Source organism: Ixodes scapularis, unplaced genomic scaffold (genome assembly GCF_016920785.2).
Source record: "Ixodes scapularis isolate PalLabHiFi unplaced genomic scaffold, ASM1692078v2 PGA_scaffold28__5_contigs__length_5199819, whole genome shotgun sequence".
In the NCBI taxonomy this organism is placed as follows: Eukaryota; Metazoa; Arthropoda; class Arachnida; order Ixodida; family Ixodidae; genus Ixodes; species Ixodes scapularis.
The window spans coordinates 2,701,800-2,724,814 of NW_024609855.1; the positions used below are offsets into that span (position 1 = coordinate 2,701,800).

The window sequence follows — 23,015 nt, forward strand, 5'->3', positions numbered from 1 at the left end:
CGGGATGCGAACAAAGTGAAAAAAAGAAAGAAAAAAAAAACTCTTCATAGGACAAAATAAAAGCTACAGACGAACAACAGTAGCAACGACTGTAGCCAAGCCAAAACCAAGCTAAGAAACGGATTGCGAGCCAGCAGAAACCGAAACCAAAATAAATACAATTTTAGGGGCGTACGTTTTGGCCTCTAATAAAACAAGTAATTGATTGTGGCGTAGTTTCGCGTCATCTGGTGCAAAATGGCAAATTCGTTCCACCCCTGCTTACGCCAGAGAGTCATGCATTGCGTCGGAGGTTTGGGAAAGTTACGTGGATGACGTCATGCCCCCCCCCCCCCCCCCCCCCACGTGAGTGCGCGAGCAGCGCGAGTGTGGCCAGACGGGGCCAGGCCGAGCGAGACTTAATGCGCCACGTGCTACCTCTCACGCCAGCCAGCGTGGTTAAAGTTGGTAAAATGGTTAAAGCTGTTGCGTAGCGGCAGCAGCGGCAGTTTTGTTTCTCTTCGGAGTCAAACGGCGTTTCAGGCGTCGCTCTTCCTTTGAATAAGTCGCACCGTGGGGCCCGGTACAATGACAGCACGTGCTTCCTTGCCGCATATGTGGTAAGTATTACATACCTCTTTATAGTGCTGCGGAGTCGCCGCTCTCTAATGATTCCGGAATCAATCCGCATTTTCGCGGCCTCAGAATGAAACGGGAATGGAGTGGCGGCAGCGCTGGAAGGTATGGGCTTGGTTCTTATGCAAGCTATGTCGATTATCATTTAGGGCCTACGGGCCGATGACGCAATTGGCTTGGGCATGGTAAGCGACTTTCGAAACAGCATCATTGCACTGGAGCTGACTGACGGCTTGATTGTCTCCTATTCCTAACGAGGCAGAGGGCTGCGGAACCTTTACCTTCACTGGCTTATCCGCCGACGATGGATGTGGCCCGTCCTCGTGGCGTCACTTCCTCTACTCCCGGCCGCCATGAGGTACTGAGAGGTGGACGCTGCCGCCGCCGCCGCACGTGCGCCGCACGGAATTATCGCTACGGATACTGTACCGCCCGCACAGCGCGATGGCGAAAGCCACTCGCCATGAGTTCTGCCTTTCTATTTCGGTGAGCTTGTGGGCCCCAGAAGGGCTCGGTATGAGTCTAAAGTGAGGATGTGCGACGGCGTCGATCCGTACGCGCTACGCGTCGGCGCGGACGCCATGCGGACGTGCAGCCAGGCGCGACGCACGTGAACATAGTGGCACTGGATGCCCCTAACTATTTCACGAGTGGGTGGGTGAAGAGCCTGACAGCGATGCGGCCCCCATCGAAGCGTATCGTCGTGCTGAGCGAGGCGAGTTGACAGGCAATAAAACAAGTCTTTATGAGAGTGCCAACTCCGGCAAACAACGATACGCGGCAGGCACATAATGGAGGGTTGACGAGTCTTTATTGTCAAAAACTCGGAGGACTAAACTAAATACTAGGTTCGGTGACGTACACGCTTCCGGTAGAATTGCCTTTTCAGAGGTAGTGTTCGTGCGAGGTGAAGGAAGATCGGCCGCTGGCGTCTGCTGGCATTAAGTAAGGACGACCTCAGCTTCTCTTCCAACGGCGTAAAGAAAGGCGCTCACCCGTGTTCCCGCGTTGCGCAGGTGAGGTCCCGATAAGATGCTGTAGCGCTCCCACGTTGCAATCCAACATTTCCAATTGCTTGTGTCGTAGTCGAGCATTTTCGAGGTAGACTTCCCGCCATTTTCGCCATTGTGCTCCAGGCGGCGGTTTTCTCTTCTGTCTGGTTTTTCCTGGGTGCCCTCCGATCGCTGAACTGCATCATTCTATCCTCGAAGTTCATCGCTGCCACCATGGCGTGTGTGCAGTTGGGTCCAAAGGAGCGCAGATATGGTTTTGACATTTTCGTGTCTATCAGTACGCCAACTTCGGCAATGGCGTCCTTTCTCTACCGCGTCCGTCCGACGTTGGTTCGACGTACCTCGCATATGCAGCGCTATGTGTCAACAGCGCGTACCACTAATCCGCACCGGCAGGCCACAGCGGCCGGCGAGCTGTGATTGACCAAAAGATCAATTTATTTATGAAAAAGGAAAAAAAAAATACTCTAGGTATTTAAATAAATGTTTTAATACATTTTTATATATGCACTAAATGTTCATTTAGGTAAACACGTTTTATGCCACTAATTATATTTTCCGATTAAAAAAATTGAGTTACTTACAATTTAATTACTTTTTTTTTTTTTAAATGCATGAAGGTACCTAGTAACCTAATTATATTTTCCGATTAAAAAAAATGTAGTTAATTAAAATTTTATTGCTTTTTTTTATACATAAAGGTACCTAGTAATTAAAAATTTCCCTATTTGTATAAATCTAAAAATGCAAGTCTTTTTAGTTTTCTTCATTAGCAAAGGTCAATACACCCCCAACTTGTCAAAATTGGTGCCCCATGTGAACTGGGAATGGAAAACCATTTGAGCTCCGACTGCGCATTGCTTCAACCAGTTAATTAAATCCCTAACTGGTCCCAGTTTACTCCCACTCGTTCCCCAACTGCGCATGGTCAAACCAGCTTACTCCCAATTGGAAATGGTTCAAACCAGTTGACCCTTTAGCTGGTTCTTCCCAATTGACACCAGCTACCGTAAAATTCGAAACAAACTCTCCCGCCCTCAAAACCGTCAGCTCTATCTGCTTCCGCCAACAGCCGCCGGAGGAGGAGGGGGACAGGGCCGTACGGGTATGGCCGGACCTGGATGAGACTTTCTTCCTTTCACCATGTTCGCACCGCGCCCGCCAGCACGTGGTCACGCGGTTGCGAGCAGATGAGTTCTCGCTGCTCACTGATGGCTCTAAAGAGAGATTTTCACCGGAACCCCGCACCTACCCCATCAACGTCACTGTGCATGTGACCCAGAAGACGACGTACAAGTTATGAGGTGGCAAAAAACCTGGATCTTTTTCATATTTTTAAAATAAAAACTAGGGTATCCAGACAAAATCTGTTTTTTGTAGTTCACTTCAGAAGTGTCAGGCATCAACTTGCACAATTATTTAGGCAAAGCCCTGAAATTGTTGCACAGCTCCTTTAAAGAGTGGGTCGTCAGCGATTTACTGAACACCGGCGTGTCATTACTTAGCTTTCGTCGAAGTTCGGCTTTCCTGTTGTTTTGCTGTAGCGAAATGTCAAAATTCAAATCAAATCAAATCAAATCTTTATTTTCCAGAAACACTGGAAGGAGTCCCAGACAAAAAGCTGTTGAGACAGCTTGACTGGGTCTGGGACCCTTATTACATGGCAGCAGCTTGGTAGTGCGCAACACTCTCCTAGCGTAACATTTGAAAAAAAAAAAATCGGCTTTATAAACATTATAACACTAAATTAGGGGACAACGAAGATATAAGAGCGCAAGTCTCGTTTGCTAATCGTTTGCTAATCGGCCTTACAAGCCCAGAAATAGTGAGTAAGAAATCGATGAAGTGTGTGGAGGAGAAACGAATGGAACAGAGCAAACGATACTCATACATGCGTTCAACCGGAATTATTTGATATTTTAAAAATAAAGGTTCTGTGTGGTCTGTGTAGGAAACATTAGCAATATATCGTATTATTTTCTTTTGCAGTAATAGTATGTTTTTAAGGTTTGTTTTTGTTGTAGTAGCCCATGCAAGGTGACAATAACTCAAGTGGGATTGAAATAATGCATAATAAATTTTAAGTTTAATGTTGAGTGGTAAAACGTTGCGACAACGAGAAACAATACCAACGATCCGAGAAAGTTTAGCTGTTAAATAATTTACATGACAATCCCACGTCATATTCTCTGAAAAAAATACACCTAAAGTTTTATGCTGGCTGACTATTTCGATTGGCGACGTACCTAGTATGAGAGTGTAATTTATTGAAATGGGCTTATTTTTTGATCTAAATAAGATTGCTTTAGACTTCATTGTATTTACCTTAAGGCCTTATTTATTTATCATTATTTACCTTAATTCTTGTCCCATTCCCGTATCCGGTCGAGCTCGGAAGCGTCGAGACGTCTGGTGTACTTTTTTTCCGTTTTCACGATGCCATTGGACGTTCTAGATTTTCTTTGCCACTGTGTAGGAATGCATTAGCCCACCTGACACCGTCAAAAGAAGCGACAATGTTGTGTATCGATCGGGCTGCAAAGTAGAACTGGATCCTTGGGCTGAGTTTGGCAGATTAGTGTTGCCTGGGAGTGATCCGTGATAAGGGTGCAGAGCAGCGAGGGGGGGGGGGGGGGTTGCTTTCACGGAACGGTGCAGAAATGTGAATTTAGAAAGGGGGGGGGGGGTCGGGCTGGCTTGCTCGGAATTTTACGGTAGTCCCAGTTGAAACCACTTGAGATTACAACTGGTCCCAGTTAGATATTTTCGCCCGGGGACTAAGAAATGTGCTTGTACTTACTGCATTAGAATTTGCAGCAGCTTAGCTGTGTAAACTCGGCACCGCCACCTCAAAATCATCAACACTGGTGTGCTACAAATGCTGCACAATTACAGAAACGCAGCGAGAAAGGTAAACGCACGACCTGCAGCGTGATGCTACCAGACATCAAACGCTGCCTTGGCCACTATAGCACTTCGCACAGGGTGCGAACAGAAGCATCTAACAATCCACATACAGTTGAGCAACATACTTTTTACCGGTAACGAAGTGACGACTGCAGACATGGGTACTTCCAATGTATGTGAGCCTGTCTGTATAGTCCCTTATGTGCCCACTTTCTAAATGTTTAAAAATCACTAACACGCTCAAATACTACAAGTTTCAGCCAGAGGCTTTGGCGTTTCTCGGACAGCAGCTTTGTATGCTCACACTATCGCATTATCACCTTTAGTGAATGGTGCTGCCCTACATTTCGCTCTGTGTTACTGTGCTGTGCAGAGGACTTGCGTCTGCTTCGGGAGCTGAATATAGCACACATGGGCATGACTGCACCACTGCAACCGTGAATGCACAGCAGAAGAAACGTGCACTGTTGGCATCGCAAACGCTGTAGCGACGCGGCCAACGCTGCTGGCGCCGATCCCGAAACTATGTCAGTACCTGGTAATGGCGCTGAGATATCCCATAAGCCCCGACTGAGATGTCAGTGAGACCTATGTGTATGGTGACCATACTCCTCAAAGTTGAAAGCGGGACAACAAGGGGAGGGGAGAGTGAAGGGAGGGCAAAGCAAGACAGAAAGAAAAAACCTATTACTATAAAGCGAAAACACACTTTTCTGGGGCTTTAGCTGAATAGTTGAGTACACACACACTTTTCTTACACATTCTGCAAAACCTACGCAAGCCAAATGTAGTACTATCAAAAGCTGCCCCGTATACACATCTGTGCAAACAAAACTTCTTACTAATTGGAGCCACAGAAGACGCTAAAAATCATACTCTATTGGAGATAACATTTTTATTCTATATGTGCTTATTCAAATACTGTCATGACTCGATGTACTGACTTCACGAGCAAGTTGTCCACAAAAACAAGACATTTGTCTGTGTTCAGATAGAATGACAGTAGAAATGAACCTCTAAAACGGGACTGTCCCTGCCAAAACCTGCCTGGTCACCCTATCAGTAAAGCAACCACAACTGAATAATTGTAGACAGACAAAATGTCGTTCTTGGTGCCGTGAGACGTGACAAAGCGGCTGTTGTGATTATGCACGATGCCCATTAACATGTAGCTAATAACCAGGGTGAAGAACCGAACCCGAACCGAAAACCGGAGCAATACTTTTATTTTGAACTGAACCGGAACAAAAATGTAAGTTACATTAGGAATTTGATATCAAACCTCAAACGGAACCGTAATTTCATGTGGCGATTACCCGTTCATTGGAAACAATTTGGCATAACAAAATGTGAGCCAGGCCTTCTTGCTGGTGACTGTGAGAGGCCAATTAAGTATTCGCAATGGTGGCATCAGCACCTCAGTGTTTACTAAACAAAATGGCAGTGACGACATGGAGACAGCTCAGTGATAATTAAACAAACATATATTTATGTCTAGGTATGCGAGGAGGCATACAGTTCTATGTTTCACCTTAAAATTTGGAATACAAAGGATATGCTACGAGCCACCGGAACCAAGCTCTGAAGGTGTCGCGTGTCCCTCTGGTTGGGCGGAGCGACGCATGGGGTATGAAGTCGCGATACAAGCTATGAACTATGGATTGGCTCGTGCAGGTCGTAGTGTCCATCACAGTGAAAGCGGAATATATCTGACTATGCTGAAACACTAATGAAGTATTCTTTGCCTGTTTATGTGTATTTCTTAGCTGCTAAGCAACATTCTTCAAGGAAGGAGAAAGCACATATAAACATCCAAATAAAAATTACAGGAGTACACTCAAAGGGATATTTTAGCGAAATTTGAAATATCCCCGTCGTGTGCAGAAATAGGGTGAATATGATCTACGTGATCCATAAATGACAATCGCACGTTTGTTTTGAGCCTGATGGCGGTATTTATCGTCACAAACGGCCCACTCTGGCAAGCGCTCGGAGAGCAGCCAGCGGAGCGCACGTCACATCCGGCACAATCGTGACATAGTCTGTGTCTGAAGGAGCTAAGCTGCGGCGAGGCTGACGTCGAGAGGGTGTCCTAGTCGTTCCAGCCACCGAAGCGGCTGAAGTACACTAGTAATCGGGCCACTGCAACTAACCCCAAAGCTGCTTTTTGTACAAATTTTGAGTGACTGGTTATAGTTCTATAGCAACTTCTGGGACACACAAAGAAGAGTCTCAGGGAGAGGGGAGTTCCTCCTTGCCCTTCTCTCGTGGTGGCCGAAGGTGACAGTTGTCGTCACTACCTGTCACGGTTCCTAGACGGGCATTACAAACAAGGCGTTGTCAACATCCACCAGATTCTCTTTGCTACTCATTTAATTCGTCTTAAAATTTCTTTTCGTGCCTTTTTCAGCAAGAGATAGATGTGCCTGGTATGGTGCTGCATTTTCAGGCGGTGCCAAATTCAGAAGTCTGCGGGACTTCTGAATTTATTGTCATTTCTGAAAATAACTACTCTGTGGGCGCTTGACTCTATCCAATATTCGCCACCATTTTGGAAAATGAGTGATTTGCCCCCATTACCCTTGGTGTAATGCACGCCAGTTAAAAAATCACTATTGGGGAATGAAAGCGCATCATGAAAGACAGTGTTAAAATGTACTTGTACTTTAAAAGGACATGTTTATAGTAATTTACTTTAAGTACATTGCACCTGGTGTACTTATTGCTTTCCTTGAAGTACATCACCTCTAATTTACTTTGTGTTTTACATCAAGTCCTTTTCATTTGTACTTTACCCAACACTGATGTGTACAGACATGACCAGCTTGACAAGCATCACACAACTAGCTTACAATGGTAAGCCAGCCATGTGATAATGGAAGTTTTACTTAGCACCATTCTGAGATGCGTTCAGCATTACGTGATACGTGGGGTGGGACAGCAGTGATGCGAACTGAGAACCTGGAAACAACGATTTTGTGGTGGAAATAGTCATAAACCTTGTGATATTCCAAGTGATTATTTATTTAGTATTCTATATGAAATGTTAAGGTATCGGAACTCCCACTGCCAGAGGGGGTCAGATGACAGTGCTTTGGTGAGATGAAAGGGGAGATCTGGCGTTCGTGTGGGTGAGGCGGTACTGCAGTTCAAGCCTACAAAGAGGTGCCTAATTTGTCATGCGAGTGAGAACGGTCCTGTGATTCAAGCCCATAAAGGGAAGTAGTGCAACCTTAGTCTTAGGGCCAGAAGAGAGCTGTTGCAGACATTCTCTTCCTACCTTCACTGAGTCGGTGAGGGTAGAAGGGTAAGAGTAGCTGGTTTCGCACATATAGCACAGGGGCTGTTCTGGCACTGTTGTCCGCTTTGAGATGATACCATGCTGATGGTGAAACTGAGGCAGGAAATGTGGGACGACTCATTCTGTGGGAGGAGCAAGGAAATGCCATATCACCCCTTTTTGCTGACACCACCTAGATGGCTGTAGTGTTGACAAGTGTGTAATACCTTAGCACGTTCTTGTGGGAAGCGAATGCACACATTCCTGCTCGATGTTTCTCTTGTTTATTCTCGAAGACAAACTCTCTATATATTGTATGGTGCTAGCGGCACTGTCTACGACATTGGATGGCAAGTGGTTGCATCTGTCGCAGACTACTGTGTCAGCCAGCGTCTGTCTAGGACTGATGTTCTGACTGATTGAATGGGCTTTCCATTGGAGCGCTGACAATGCATTTGCCTTCTATACTTGCCCCGAGCTGGCCTTCGGTAGGTGATGTACCAAATTCGTCACTACAGCTCGCATTCTAGGTGGTGTTATTCTGGTCCATCATGTCAGCACTGAACTAAGAATGAATGAATTATGATTAGTTCCTCATGATTATAACAAGTTTAAGTGAGAGGCCATGCCAAAATGGCAGTGCTGGCCACAATTTGGAGCATGTATGTCTGCCCCACACTCTAAATATGGATTCCCTCATATGCAGTGTTCAGAGCTCCTATGGGCAGATATATCTGTTCAGCAGCAATGATTTGAAATATATTTTACATTCACATCAATTTAGTTTTATTCTAAAGGTTCCTTAGTGGCTGACATTATAGTCACACAAAGCAACTTTATGTGCTCTGTTGAAAGGTATGGGAGTTGCAAAAACACAAAGAAAATGTACAGTATTATTTCTGCAGGAACATCTCATACCAACTTCTAGACGCCACAGTGCCCGATACGACAAAGAAATTGTTCTTGGACGGTGGCCACACTTTAAGGAGAGTGACCAACTTGCATGGGACAAGATCAGGTATTGTATTCGAATCCAGCCCATCTATAATGTGTGATAAAAAAATAACTTTTTTTTTATAACTCTACTAAAACAGCGTGTGATATTTGTGACCAATATTTCTTTAGAACACTAATAGACCAAGTTTTCTAAACCCGGCCACGTAAAAACAGCCCAAGCCTGACAGGGTTTTTAAGCGTGAGCCTAGCCGAATTCGTTTGTTGCAACTTCAATAGTATGTTTGAATATGCATGTGTATGATTTCTTTAATAGGTGCAAATGTGGCCAATCCGTGGTGCTGCCCGACTAGAGTCTGGCGAGTGTCTTTGCTGCAGGGAAATTGGCAACCAACTTTTCGACCTACATTCGACCGGCTGGGCTGCATTACTACGAACGAGGACTTCCCCCTCGTGTGCCTGAACATTGCGATGTATGATGTTGTTAGGAAGTGGATATTCTGCCGGCAGCGTGCAAAACCCGGGAAAACAATTGTCGGCAGTCCTGGCTGCCATGCAGCTCCACCTTTACGGGTTTACGTGCATATTTTGCCGCATTGGCTTTCTCGCAGAGCAGCTTCCAGAGCTGTGCAAGAGGTCTGCGACCCGACCTCGGCATGCGATGTAGCATGCCGAGGCGGTTCCCCAAGGGAATGCAGACTGAAGGACTCCAGTGCTCCTAGCCTTCGGACGTCGTTGGCAAGGTGTGTAAGTGCATGAACATTGTACACTACAACTTCCTCGCCATACAAACGCCGTGTTTCCTAGACAAAATACTCCAAGAGTGACTCGGCATATCTAATCATTTGTGCAGAGCTGCCGACACAAGTGACGATCCGAATGGCGACATGCGAGCACATGGGGTGCACGTAAGTGTGCACAGGCAGCACAGACTGCAGCACAACAGGTGCCGCGTACGGGAGGGAGTCCCTGCATCCTCGCGTCAGGCGCTCACGCATGACGCGAGGAGAAAGTACCGGCATTCGGTGGCTTTCCAATGCTCGCGCTCCCGCATGGCACGAGGTTGCCTGGGGAACTCCCTTGGCAGGGGAGACCTCATGGCATTGAGGTTTTGCGAGTGTTCCGCAATCTTGGCGCAGAGGACAGGCGGACACACCTGGGACCCTTTCGTGCCCAATAGCGCAGCAGCTTTGTCACTGCGCCCAGATAGACGCAGTGCATGGGGTCCACAGGGAGCTGGGACACCATCCCCAGGCCCTCCAGTTCCATGAAGGGTGACGCTCCGTCGGGATGTTCGTCAGTCCGGAGTGGAGCGTCAACTTTCAGGTACGTCATCCTCCCTCTCCAGCAGCCTCTCAGGGTGCACTTATCGTGCCCGAAATAGCCGTTGTGGGCCTTCACATTCTTGGTGGGGCTTCTTTTCGACATGTCGCACATCACTGAATGTAGAACAGAAACGGTTGCCCCCACAGCTCTGTACGCCTACTTGGAGCAGTCCCTTGAGGTCAGGAATTGCTTTTCTGAAGGAAGACATTGATGTCATGAGGCTTGTTGAGGCCGCAGTAAATGCCGATGGGGAACGGCGCTGTGCCCTTTGTGTCCAATGACTTGCACAGAATTGGCCAAACATGCATGGATGAGCCAGCGAACAGAGACAGTCCGTCGATGTTGATAGTGAGGCGCATACCAGAAGAATCTTTGCCGTCGGCAAATTTATAGAGCGCAGGCATCTCTGGTATCCCATCTTTGCACCTGATATGAATGTACTCGCCCGTGCCACACTGATGGATTTCTGTGGCTCCTCTGGTTCTTGTGGGGAGGCGTAGACTTTTTCGTTGGTCTTAGTTTTAGTGACCAGAGTACCTGGCTTCTAGGTGCAAAGTTGAACTTCTTACGCTCCTACATAAAGTAGTTAATAATAACGGTGTACTTGATCGTAACAGTTGTATTGATTTTACTACTCAATCACGCACTCATGCTTCTGATCCCTTAAACATTGTACCATATCAATGTCACCTTAATTGTTGTTAATTCTTTCTTTCCTATAACTATTACAAACTAAAACAGTATCGATGATGCAACACGTCCACTTGATTTTGATAAGTTTTCAGATGCACTTTAGGTAGTTTCGTGCCTACCATTTATAACCCTCCTATTTTACTTGTTGATGTGATCCCTTCTATTTTATTTATTGATTTGTCTATCTGTCCATAACCCATCTATTTTACTTATTGATTTGTCTGTCTGATTTGTGCGTGAACCCTGCAATACTGAGGTTGTAAAGCATGTCGAGGAACATCCCATTACGTTGTTTCCATCAACGTAGCCTTAGTGCGGCCCATTGCACGGCTTTCTTGCAGACTCACAAAACTCCCTCACAATGGGGTAGACGTCACCTCCAAAAGAAAGAATGTTGCAAACTTTGTACACCTCCCCGGTTATGCCCCAGGACGGGACGCCCCAAAGATTCCAAGTTTGCAGTGTGCTTTCGAGTACTGTGCACAGCCGTTCTCCTGGCTGCCATGCAGCTCCAGCTTTACGGGTTTACGTGCATATTTTGCCGCATTGGCTTTCTCGCAGAGCACCTTCCAGAGCTGTGCAAGAGGTCTGCGACCCGACCTCGGCATGCGATGTAGCATGCCGAGGCGGTTCCCCAAGGGGATGCAGACTGAAAGACTCCAGTGCTCCTAGCCTTCGGACGTCGTTGGCAAGGTGTGTAAGTGCATGAACATTGTACACTACAACTTCCTCGCCATACAAACGCCGTTTTGCCTAGACAAAATACTCCAAGAGTGACTCGGCATATGCAATCATTTGTGCAGAGCTGCCGACACAAGTGACGATCCGAATGGCGACATGCGAGCACATGGGGTGCACGTAAGTGTGCACAGGCAGCACAGACTGCAGCACAACAGGTGCTGCGTACGGGAGGGAGTCCCTGCATCCTCGCGTCAGGCGCTCACGCATGACGCGAGGAGAAAGTACCGGCATTCGGTGGCTTTCCAATGCTCGCGCTCCCGCATGGCACGAGGTTGCCTGGGGAACTCCCTTGGCAGGGGAGACCTCATGGCATTGAGGTTTTGCGAGTGTTCCGCAATCTTGGCGCAGAGGACAGGCGGACACACCTGGGACCCTTTCGTGCCCAATAGCGCAGCAGCTTTGTCACTGCGCCCAGATAGACGCAGTGCATGGGGTCCACAGGGAGCTGGGACACCATCCCCAGGCCCTCCAGTTCCATGAAGGGTGACGCTCCGTCGGGATGTTCGTCAGTCCGGAGTGGAGCGTCAACTTTCAGGTACGTCATCCTCCCTCTCCAGCAGCCTCTCAGGGTGCACTTATCGTGCCCGAAATAGCCGTTGTGGGCCTTCACATTCTTGGTGGGGCTTCTTTTCGACATGTCGCACATCACTGAATGTAGAACAGAAACGGTTGCCCCCACAGCTCTGTACGCCTACTTGGAGCAGTCCCTTGAGTTCAGGAATTTCTTTTCTCAAGGAAGACATTGATGTCATGAGGCTTGTTGAGGCCGCAGTAAATGCCGATGGGGAACGGCGCTGTGCCCTTTGTGTCCAATGACTTGCACAGAATTGGCCAAACGTGCATGGATGAGCCAGCGAACAGAGACAGTCCGTCGATGTTGATAGTGAGGCGCATACCAGAAGAATCTTTGCCGTCGGCAAATTTATAGAGCGCAGGCATCTCTGGTATCCCATCTTTGCACCTGATATGAATGTACTCGCCCGTGCCACACTGATAGATTTCTGTGGCTCCTCTGGTTCTTGTGGGGAGGCGTAGACTTTTCCGTTGGTCTTAGTTTTAGTGACCAGTTTTTTCCCCCCTTGCATTGCAGTTGCCGATGAGACAAAGGGGTACCGTATTAATGGAAATTTCTGTTTAACGAAATAACTTTTATTTAATAAAATATATTCAGTAATTTTGCATCATTGTTCTACTCGGTGATCAGCAGTTCTGACATGCGACTTAAGAAAAAAAGAAGAGCACATATTTTTAGCAAGGTTCCTTCCAAAGCACCTCATTCTCAAGGGCACTCGAATATTTATCAACGAGGATTTCTCGCCACGGATTCGAAACATTGAAAAAGAGCTTTGGTCTGGCACCGCCGTCCATAGACTTAAAAGACCCTTACAATCTTCATTTAAAGAAGTCAAAATAACCGCTTACAAGACCTTAATTAGACCTATTTTGGAATGTGGCCGTGTAGTCTGGGACCTGCATTTTAAAGATGACATTAGGCTGCTTGACACAATACAGACTAAGGCTATCAAATTTATTTGTAACCGCTATGACCGCAAGTTTTTCCCCACTTCATCCATGCTTGATGTAGGACCAGAGTACCTGGCTTCTAGGCGCAAAGTTGAACTTCTTACGCTCTTACATAAAATAGTTAATAATAACGGTGTACTTGATCGTAATAGTTATATTGATTTTACTACTCAATCACGCACTCATGCTTCTGATCCCTTAAACATTGTACCATATCAATGTCACCTTAATTGTTGTTAATTCTTTCTTTCCTATAACTATTACAAACTAAAACAGTATCGATGATGCAACACGTCCACTTGATTTTGATAAGTTTTCAGATGCACTTTAGGTAGTTTCGTGCCTACCATTTATAACCCTCCTATTTTACTTGTTGATGTGATCCCTTCTATTTTATTTATTGATTTGTGTATCTGTCCATAACCCATCTATTTTACTTATTGATTTGTCTGTCTGATTTGTGCGTGAACCCTGCAATACTGAGGTTGTAAAGCATGTCGAGGAACATCCCATTACGTTGTTTCCATCAACGTAGCCTTAGTGCGGCCCATTGCACGGCTTTCTCGCAGACTCACAAAACTCCCTCACAATGGGGTAGATGTCACCTCCAAAAGAAAGAATGTTGCAAACTTTGTACACCTCCCCGGTTATGCCCCAGGACGGGACGCCCCAAAGATTCCAAGTTTGCAGTGTGCTTTCGAGTACTGTGCACAGCCGTTCTCCTGGCTGCCATGCAGCTCCAGCTTTACGGGTTTACGTGCATATTTTGCCGCATTGGCTTTCTCGCAGAGCAGCTTCCAGAGCTGTGCAAGAGGTCTGCGACCTCAAATCAAATCAAAATTTATTTAGACAACAACCGTCGAGGAATACAGCTGTCTGGGGGGGCCGCCACAAAAGGCATCGACATGCCTGACAATGCAACAGCCCCCCGCCCTCTCCACGGCCAGACAAAATGAGACATAGATGACGAAAACTACTTGATCATGAAAGATCAAACATAAAATCCCATAAGCGGCACAGAATACTGTATGCAAAGAGAAAAACAATGAACTAAAACCAGACTCTCCACCACGTAAGACAAACAACGAGGCACATCAATTTTTTTGCCTGCACAAACATGACAAACAAAGGGGCCACAAACAACAACATAGTGCAGCCAGCCAGCCATCTCTACAAAGATATTTCTTTAAGCCCGCAGAGATGCTGCACAAAAAACAAGATACGCGCACAAAAAAATAAAATACTGAAAAAACATGTTACTTTTGAAGGGACAATAGATATACATTTATGGTTTTCTTTAAAGCTTGTATAGAATACCTCCTACATTAATGGTCATGAGCACAGGGTGGTCATTCAGAAGTACAGGTATTTGATAATCTAATTTTTGTATGCCATAGTTTGTGCGTACTTTTTGCCTTCTGTAGCTGGTGTGCCGAAAATTGTAGTGATGATCTGTCCAAAGATACGTACTGAAAAAGAGTTGGTTCTAACTTGATTTGAGTACAGCTTAATAAAGATAATTTTTTATTTATAACATTTTGATTAGTTAATATTCGGTGCTTTCTAAAGAGCGGAGCAGAGTGACTTCGGTACGGGGCATTTTCAACCAAGCGCAGGGCCTTTTTCTGTAATATGTCCAGGGTTTTTATATTGGTTTTTACTGTGGTCCCCCATACAAGGAGACAGTAGTGAAGACGGGAATGAACTAAGGTATAATATAGTTGTTTTTTTACCCAGTGAGGCAGCACATTTTTAAGTCTATTAGCCCCGAGTGCGAACACAAGCGTCGCTGCGGTCGCCGCGCCCTGATTGGGCGAGGTGTACCGTGACGTCAAGGGGAGTACTCCGCTCCGCGATCTCGCATCGGCTCGCTTCCCAGCACCGGTTTCCTGGTTTGGCGTTGTGTGCCGCAAGCTCTTCGAGGAGCTGCACTTCGTTTACCCGGTGTGCAAGACGTTGAGTTAGGCCGATATTGACGTGCTTCCGTACATTTTATAAGCCTGCTTGTCCATATTACCTTTAAAATTGAGTTACAAATCCCGAAAGCTATCGGAGGAGGCAATTCCGCCGATGAACCTCTCCGTCCGTCCACACGACACAAGGCAATTTTGCGAGGGATCGGTGAAGCGGTGGCGCAAGTGTTTCAGACGCTGGAATTCTGTTCCCTGCATGTTCATTATTTAGGACGATATTACATGCCGCTTTCAAGGCATTTGAAGTGGCATTTATATCATGGGCCTTTGGGTTCGGCAAATTAGCTTGCGAGCCCGACTTTGCGCTGCCACTCTGCATGCGCTGGCTCGCAGATGTTTTAAAGGCCCTGTGTCTGATTATCCTGGAAGTGCTCGTGGAACAGGGTTGTTTTACATAAATGTAGCTTCTTCCTGAATCAATTATATAGTTTATATACGTATGGCGGCATATTTCTTAGAAGATGCACAATTACTGGAAATTAGTTTGTATGGTAGCAGCAAAAACGGCCGAATTGCCCCCAGTTGCCTGTATGATATGTATTGAACTGCCCAAAATATGCACAGCAATAGTGCCGTAATTTGGAATGTTTATACTTTTTCCTGGCATTTTTATTCCAGCCTCGGGTATTCGGAAAATACACCGTTTAGTCTGAATTGTCATTTCCAATTAAAAGAGACACTGCTGTATGTCTCCAAAAAATTTCCTGAGCCTCCAAACTCCCTACAGCTGGGCTCTGACAACAGAGGAAAACGGGAGTAAAAGCAAGCATTCGAACGTCTGTCCAGTGGTAGATGCAGCACTAGTAGCAGAAAATGTGGAACCTGTGAAGGGCGACAGTCTGCGTGAGAAAAGCTTCTGGTATTTTAGCTTCGGGGCAGTTCGATTTAAGTAAAGTCTCAATTTTAGGGCTTAAGGGACTAATAACGAGCTAGACACCTTCGGTTACGTTTGTTATACATCACTTGAGGGTTGATATAAACAAGTCCACAGATACCACCCGTGTTGTCCATTGAAATAGTATCTGATTCCAGCAAAGGTCAAATGCGAGCAATGTATATAAATAAATGCTCTTTGCTTTTTACTTTCCCCCTGCACTTGGGCTGTCTCACTTGTGATTCTCTGCCCATGGCCCAGACTGTATTTAGCATGTTGCTCAAGCGGCATGCAGCTTTTCTGCTTCGGCGATCTTGTTTAAAAACGGAGATACAAAAAAAATATATATATAGTATACATAACCTGCCAATTCATTCAGACCATAAGCAGCATTTATTGTGTGAGATGTAAATCTATAGAGATGCTCCTGCAATTGTGGCCACATTTCTTTATTTTCAAATACCAGCAGCGATTCATGCGTTGCCTGCCCTGTCAACCATGCTTAAAATGTTGGTTGAAGTTTCGCCTGTAGCTACAGGCCACACCTCAATAAAGGCACATATATAAATTTATACTTCCTACGAAAAACACGCCCAAACAAATTAAATAGAAACGAGCGCGCCGACAGCTAGCGTCGTCACAGCCTCCACAGGGCGAGCGGGGCGAGTCGGGGAAAAATTCTCTCCTCGCCGTGACGTCACCCCGGTTCGCCGTAAGGGGGCGCCACGCGAACTTCTCGGGGCTAATAGATAATCCCGATAGAGCGTGAGATTTCCGTTTTTATTCTCTGCACATGGAAGGACCAATTTAGAGTTTCATGAAACAGAACACCTAAGAACCTATGTGATATAACACGTTCGATGATTTCGCTTTGAAATTGAATTTGAATCTCCTGCTGAATGCATTTATTTCGTGGTCGAACCATAATATACTTTGTTTTTTTCGTGTTTAATTGAATTTGGTTTACTCTAAGCCACGATGATAAATTTTCAAGCCATGTGTTTGTTTCGTGCTCAAGTACTTCTAGGCTTCTTCCAGAAAAAAATATGTTTGTGTCATCAGCATATAAAATTATATCTAGTGTTTGAGGTATTCTTATAATGTCATTTATGTAGATTAAAAATAAGAGAGGGCCAAGAATGGACCCTTGTGGGACACCGTATTCTATTTGACCCATGTTTGACCTCGCGTGATTTATGTATGTATATTGTGAACGATTCGATAAATAGCTTTTTATTAAACTAAGTGAGATTCCCCTAATTCCATATTTGGACAATTTTCCGAAAAGAATATGATGCTTGATTGAATCAAACGCTTTTTTGAAGTCAAGAAACACTCCTACTGTATATAACTTCTGCTCGAAATTGTCAATTATTTTATTTTTGATGTTTAGCAGCGCCAATTCAGACGCTTTTTGCTTCTGAAAGCCGTACTGTTGCTCAGCTATAACATTATTTTGTTTAAAAAAATTTATTAGTCGTGCAATAATAGCTCCCTCTATGCGTTTGGTAAAAAATGGGAAGAACGGAGATTGGTCTGTAGTTATTTAGGTCATTTTTATCACCTCCTTTGTGAATCACCGACACTCTTGCTATCTTTAATTTATCGGGAAATATGCCGGTACTCAGAATTAGATTACATATATGTGAGATTGACCCACTAATTAAGTGAGCAACTGACTTTATAGGCTGCGCCTCGGTGGCTCCGAGGCGAGAGCGCCGGCCTACGGATCCCCAAGTGGCGGGTTCGAATCCCGACCGAGGTGCCCGCAATATGACGGAGGCTTATAGCGAAGAAGGCGCCGTGTAACCGAGCTTTCGGTTGCACGTCAAAAGATCCCCAGCTGGTCGAAATTACTCCTCAGTCCTCCGCTGGGGCGCGCCAGATGCCCGTCGTAGGTTTGGCACGTAAAACCCCCAAATTTGACTTTGATTTTATGGGCTGGGATTTTATACCATCTTCACCACAAGCACTGTTATTCTTAAGTTTGTGTATTAGGCTGTATACTTCGGTTTCAGTAGTAGGAAACAAAAATATTGAACTCTCACTACCCGGTGAGATGTAAGATTCGTAATCACAACTACTAATGACATTTCCAGGGGAAGCACCGGACATCAAAAAGTGGGTATTAAATTTATCAGCAAGCTTAGCCCCTGTACAGGACATGCCTTCAAATATAAGCTCAGAAATATTTTTTCTTTCGTTTTTAGAAAGTAGGTCGTTTACATTCTTCCACACTTTTCTGGGGTTATTATATATATCTGCGAACTTATTTTCATGATACACATTTTGTGCTCGTTTAATATCAGCGCCTAGTTTATTTCTGCTTTTTTTAAATTCAGCTAGATAATCCGGATGTTTTGTTTTTATAAAAAGGGCGAAGAGCTTACCTCGTTCTTTTATTCTCCTAAGAAGTGCGGCATCAATCCAAGGCTTTCTAGACTTCCTGTTCCTTTTAAATGGAACCATTGGAAACGCTTGATCATATAGTATCTTAATTCTTGTAGAAAAGGAGTCGTAGGCTGCAACGGGATTATCCAACCGAACAACGAAGCTCCAGTTTTCCTCCTTGACTAAACTTTGAAACAACGTAATATTTTTATCGTTATTGACCCTATACATAATAAGTTCATGACTTGTGGGTTCTTTACGTTGTGTTGAAGAAGGGGGCAAAAAAATAAAAATAGGTAAATGGTCACTGAGATCCGATAGCAGAACACCCGCCTCTAGCTCATTCACCTGATAGTTTGTAAAGCACAGGTCAAGCAAGGTCTGAGACATTTCCGTCACCCTGGTTGGATCATGAATTACATTTTCATGACCAAAAGAATGAAAAACATCAAGAAGCCTTTGTTTGGCTGGATCTGCTGATAATACATCTATATTAAAGTCACCACAAATAATAGCATGTTCACCGATTTGGGCGCACCAATCCAGCATATTTTCCCGGAATTCTAAAAACGTGGCTACTGTACCCGAAGGAGGTCTATACACAACGACAACTATGGTACCTGCACACTTTACCATGAGAGACTCATAATGGGGGTTAATTATAGAGAATTCTGACACGACATGTATATCTAGGTGTTCCTTTACGTAGAGCGCCACACCCCCTCCCTTCATATTGTCCCGGGATATTGACGTGCACCCATATCCCGCGAAGTGAACGACATCGTAGTCGTTTGAAAACCAGGTTTCAGTAAAAGCTAAAATATCAAAATTATGGTTTAACTGATTGAGTAGCATGTCAACACCTTCGTGTTTATTTCTTAAACTTCGCGCATTCAAACGAAACAAAGAAAACTGTCTTTTATCGCGGAGTTGATTGAAGTGTTTAAAAGAATCCGAATCATAATAACTGCATTTTGACTGGGAACGAAAAGTACCGTCAACATCACCAAACAAGAAAGAAGCGTTAGTAGCCATTGTCACAATATAGAAATAAATATTTGCGAGTTACGAAACCCATGAACAATACTCAGTCCATTCGCGAAAATTCTGCCACCTCTCTATGGCACATACATACGGGGGAAGGAAGGTCAAACGTCGGTAGCTGGGGGAGCTTCCACCAAGGGGGCTTGTCAAGGTCGTCCCGACAGACCGGCGAAAGCAGGCGTTGGGAGTGGGAGCCGAGGAACATCCGGGCTCAGAGTCCTCCTCAATCTGCCCTGCCGCCTCCAGGGGGGCAAACCGCCGACCTCCGCGTCTTCGTCCCGATCGTCCCCATCAGGGTCCCTAGTCCCCTCGGCGCCACTCGCTTCCCCCGAAACTGGTTTCTCAGTCTTCTGGTGCTCTTCGTCCATGGAGCGGCCGTCCAGCGTTCGTCTCCACACTGCTCGACGCGAGTGGACCGGGCATCGCACACGGGATTTCCGCCGGTGTTGTTGCAGTGTCCACCTCCAGCTCTATCCGAGGTCCTTTTTTAGGAGGCAGTTGCCTGGACGGGCCGGTCTCGGACATCTCCATCTCATCCATAACGGCGCCCAACTCACTGGTGTTCCGATCCACAGCCCCGGTTACCCGTGTCATGCTCGCGTATGTGGGGACGCAGGCGTCGGCACTGTGACCAAAACCTCGGTACCTGGCGCACCAAGGTGTCTCCGCTGACCTCGGCATGCGATTTAGCATGCCGAGGCGGTTCCCCAAGGGAATGCAGACTGAAGGACTCCAGTGCTCCTAGCCTTCGGACGTCGTTGGCAAGGTGTGTAAGTGCATGAACATTGTACACTACAACTTCCTCGCCATACAGACGCCGTGTTTCCTAGACAAAATACTCCAAGAGTGACTCGGCATATGTAATCATTTGTGCAGAGCTGCCGACACAAGTGACGATCCGAATGGCGACATGCGAGCACATGGGGTGCACGTAAGTGTGCACAGGCAGCACAGACTGCAGCACAACAGGTGCTGCGTACGGGAGGGAGTCCCTGCATCCTCGCGTCAGGCGCTCACGCATGACGCGAGGAGAAAGTACCGGCATTTGGTGGCTTTCCAATGCTCGCGCTCCCGCATGGCACGAGGTTGCCTGGGGAACTCCCTTGGCAGGGGAGACCTCATGGCATTGAGGTTTTGCGAGTGTTCCGCAATCTTGGCGCAGAGGACAGGCGGACACACCTGGGACCCTTTCGTGCCCAATAGCGCAGCAGCTTTGTCACTGCGCCCAGATAGACGCAGTGCATGGGGTCCACAGGGAGCTGGGACACCATCCCCAGGCCCTCCAGTTCCATGAAGGGTGACGCTCCGTCGGGATGTTCGTCAGTCCGGAGTGGAGCGTCAACTTTCAGGTACGTCATCCTCCCTCTCCAGCAGCCTCTCAGGGTGCACTTATCGTGCCCGAAATAGCCGTTGTGGGCCTTCACATTCTTGGTGGGGCTTCTTTTCGACATGTCGCACATCACTGAATGTAGAACAGAAACGGTTGCCCCCACAGCTCTGTACGCCTACTTGGAGCAGTCCCTTGAGGTCAGGAATTGCTTTTCTGAAGGAAGACATTGATGTCATCAGGCTTGTTGAGGCCGCAGTAAATGCCGATGGGGAACGGCGCTGTGCCCTTTGTGTCCAATGACTTGCACAGAATTGGCCAAACGTGCATGGATGAGCCAGCGAACAGAGACAGTCCGTCGATGTTGATAGTGAGGCGCATACCAGAAGAATCTTTGCCGTCGGCAAATCTATAGAGCGCAGGCATCTCTGGTATCCCATCTTTGCACCTGATATGAATGTACTCGCCCGTGCCACACTGATGGATTTCTGTGGCTCCTCTGGTTCTTGTGGGGAGGCGTAGACTTTTTTGTTGGTCTTAGTTTTAGTGACCAGAGTACCTGGCTTCTAGGTGCAAAGTTGAACTTCTTACGCTCCTACATAAAATAGTTAATAATAACGGTGTACTTGATCGTAACAGTTGTATTGATTTTACTACTCAATCACGCACTCATGCTTCTGATCCCTTAAACATTGTACCATATCAATGTCACCTTAATTGTTGTTAATTCTTTCTTTCCTATAACTATTACAAACTAAAACAGTATCGATGATGCAACACGTCCACTTGATTTTGATAAGTTTTCAGATGCACTTTAGGTAGTTTCGTGCCTACCATTTATAACCCTCCTATTTTACTTGTTGATGTGATCCCTTCTATTTTATTTATTGATTTGTCTATCTGTCCATAACCCATCTATTTTACTTATTGATTTGTCTGTCTGATTTGTGCGTGAACCCTGCAATACTGAGGTTGTAAAGCATGTCGAGGAACATCCCATTACGTTGTTTCCATCAACGTAGCCTTAGTGCGGCCCATTGCACGGCTTTCTCGCAGACTCACAAAACTCCCTCACAATGGGGTAGATGTCACCTCCAAAAGAAAGAATGTTGCAAACTTTGTACACCTCCCCGGTTATGCCCCAGGACGGGACGCCCCAAAGATTCCAAGTTTGCAGTGTGCTTTCGAGTACTGTGCACAGCCGTTCTCCTGGCTGCCATGCAGCTCCAGCTTTACGGGTTTACGTGCATATTTTGCCGCATTGGCTTTCTCGCAGAGCACCTTCCAGAGCTGTGCAAGAGGTCTGCGACCCGACCTCGGCATGCGATGTATGTAGCATGCCGAGGCGGTTCCCCAAGGGGATGCAGACTGAAGGACTCCAGTGCTCCTAGCCTTCGGACGTCGTTGGCAAGGTGTGTAAGTGCATGAACATTGTACACTACAACTTCCTCGCCATACAGACGCCGTGTTTCCTAGACAAAATACTCCAAGAGTGACTCGGCATATGTAATCATTTGTGCAGAGCTGCCGACACAAGTGACGATCCGAATGGCGACATGCGAGCACATGGGGTGCACGTAAGTGTGCACAGGCAGCACAGACTGCAGCACAACAGGTGCTGCGTACGGGAGGGAGTCCCTGCATCCTCGCGTCAGGCGCTCACGCATGACGCGAGGAGAAAGTACCGGCATTCGGTGGCTTTCCAATGCTCGCGCTCCCGCATGGCACGAGGTTGCCTGGGGAACTCCCTTGGCAGGGGAGACCTCATGGCATTGAGGTTTTGCGAGTGTTCCGCAATCTTGGCGCAGAGGACAGGCGGACACACCTGGGACCCTTTCGTGCCCAATAGCGCAGCAGCTTTGTCACTGCGCCCAGATAGACGCAGTGCATGGGGTCCACAGGGAGCTGGGACACCATCCCCAGGCCCTCCAGTTCCATGAAGGGTGACGCTCCGTCGGGATGTTCGTCAGTCCGGAGTGGAGCGTCAACTTTCAGGTACGTCATCCTCCCTCTCCAGCAGCCTCTCAGGGTGCACTTATCGTGCCCGAAATAGCCGTTGTGGGCCTTCACATTCTTGGTGGGGCTTCTTTTCGACATGTCGCACATCACTGAATGTAGAACAGAAACGGTTGCCCCCACAGCTCTGTACGCCTACTTGGAGCAGTCCCTTGAGTTCAGGAATTTCTTTTCTGAAGGAAGACATTGATGTCATCAGGCTTGTTGAGGCCGCAGTAAATGCCGATGGGGAACGGCGCTGTGCCCTTTGTGTCCAATGACTTGCACAGAATTGGCCAAACGTGCATGGATGAGCCAGCGAACAGAGACCGTCCGTCGATGTTGATAGTGAGGCGCA

General features: G+C 46.6%; 1 pseudogene; it reads right to left on the reverse strand.

The window, feature by feature from the left end:
• Positions 1-1,254: 1,254 nt before the first annotated feature.
• Positions 1,255-1,803, reverse strand: LOC115322905 (annotated as a pseudogene).
• Between the last annotated feature and the right edge of the window lie 21,212 nt (positions 1,804-23,015).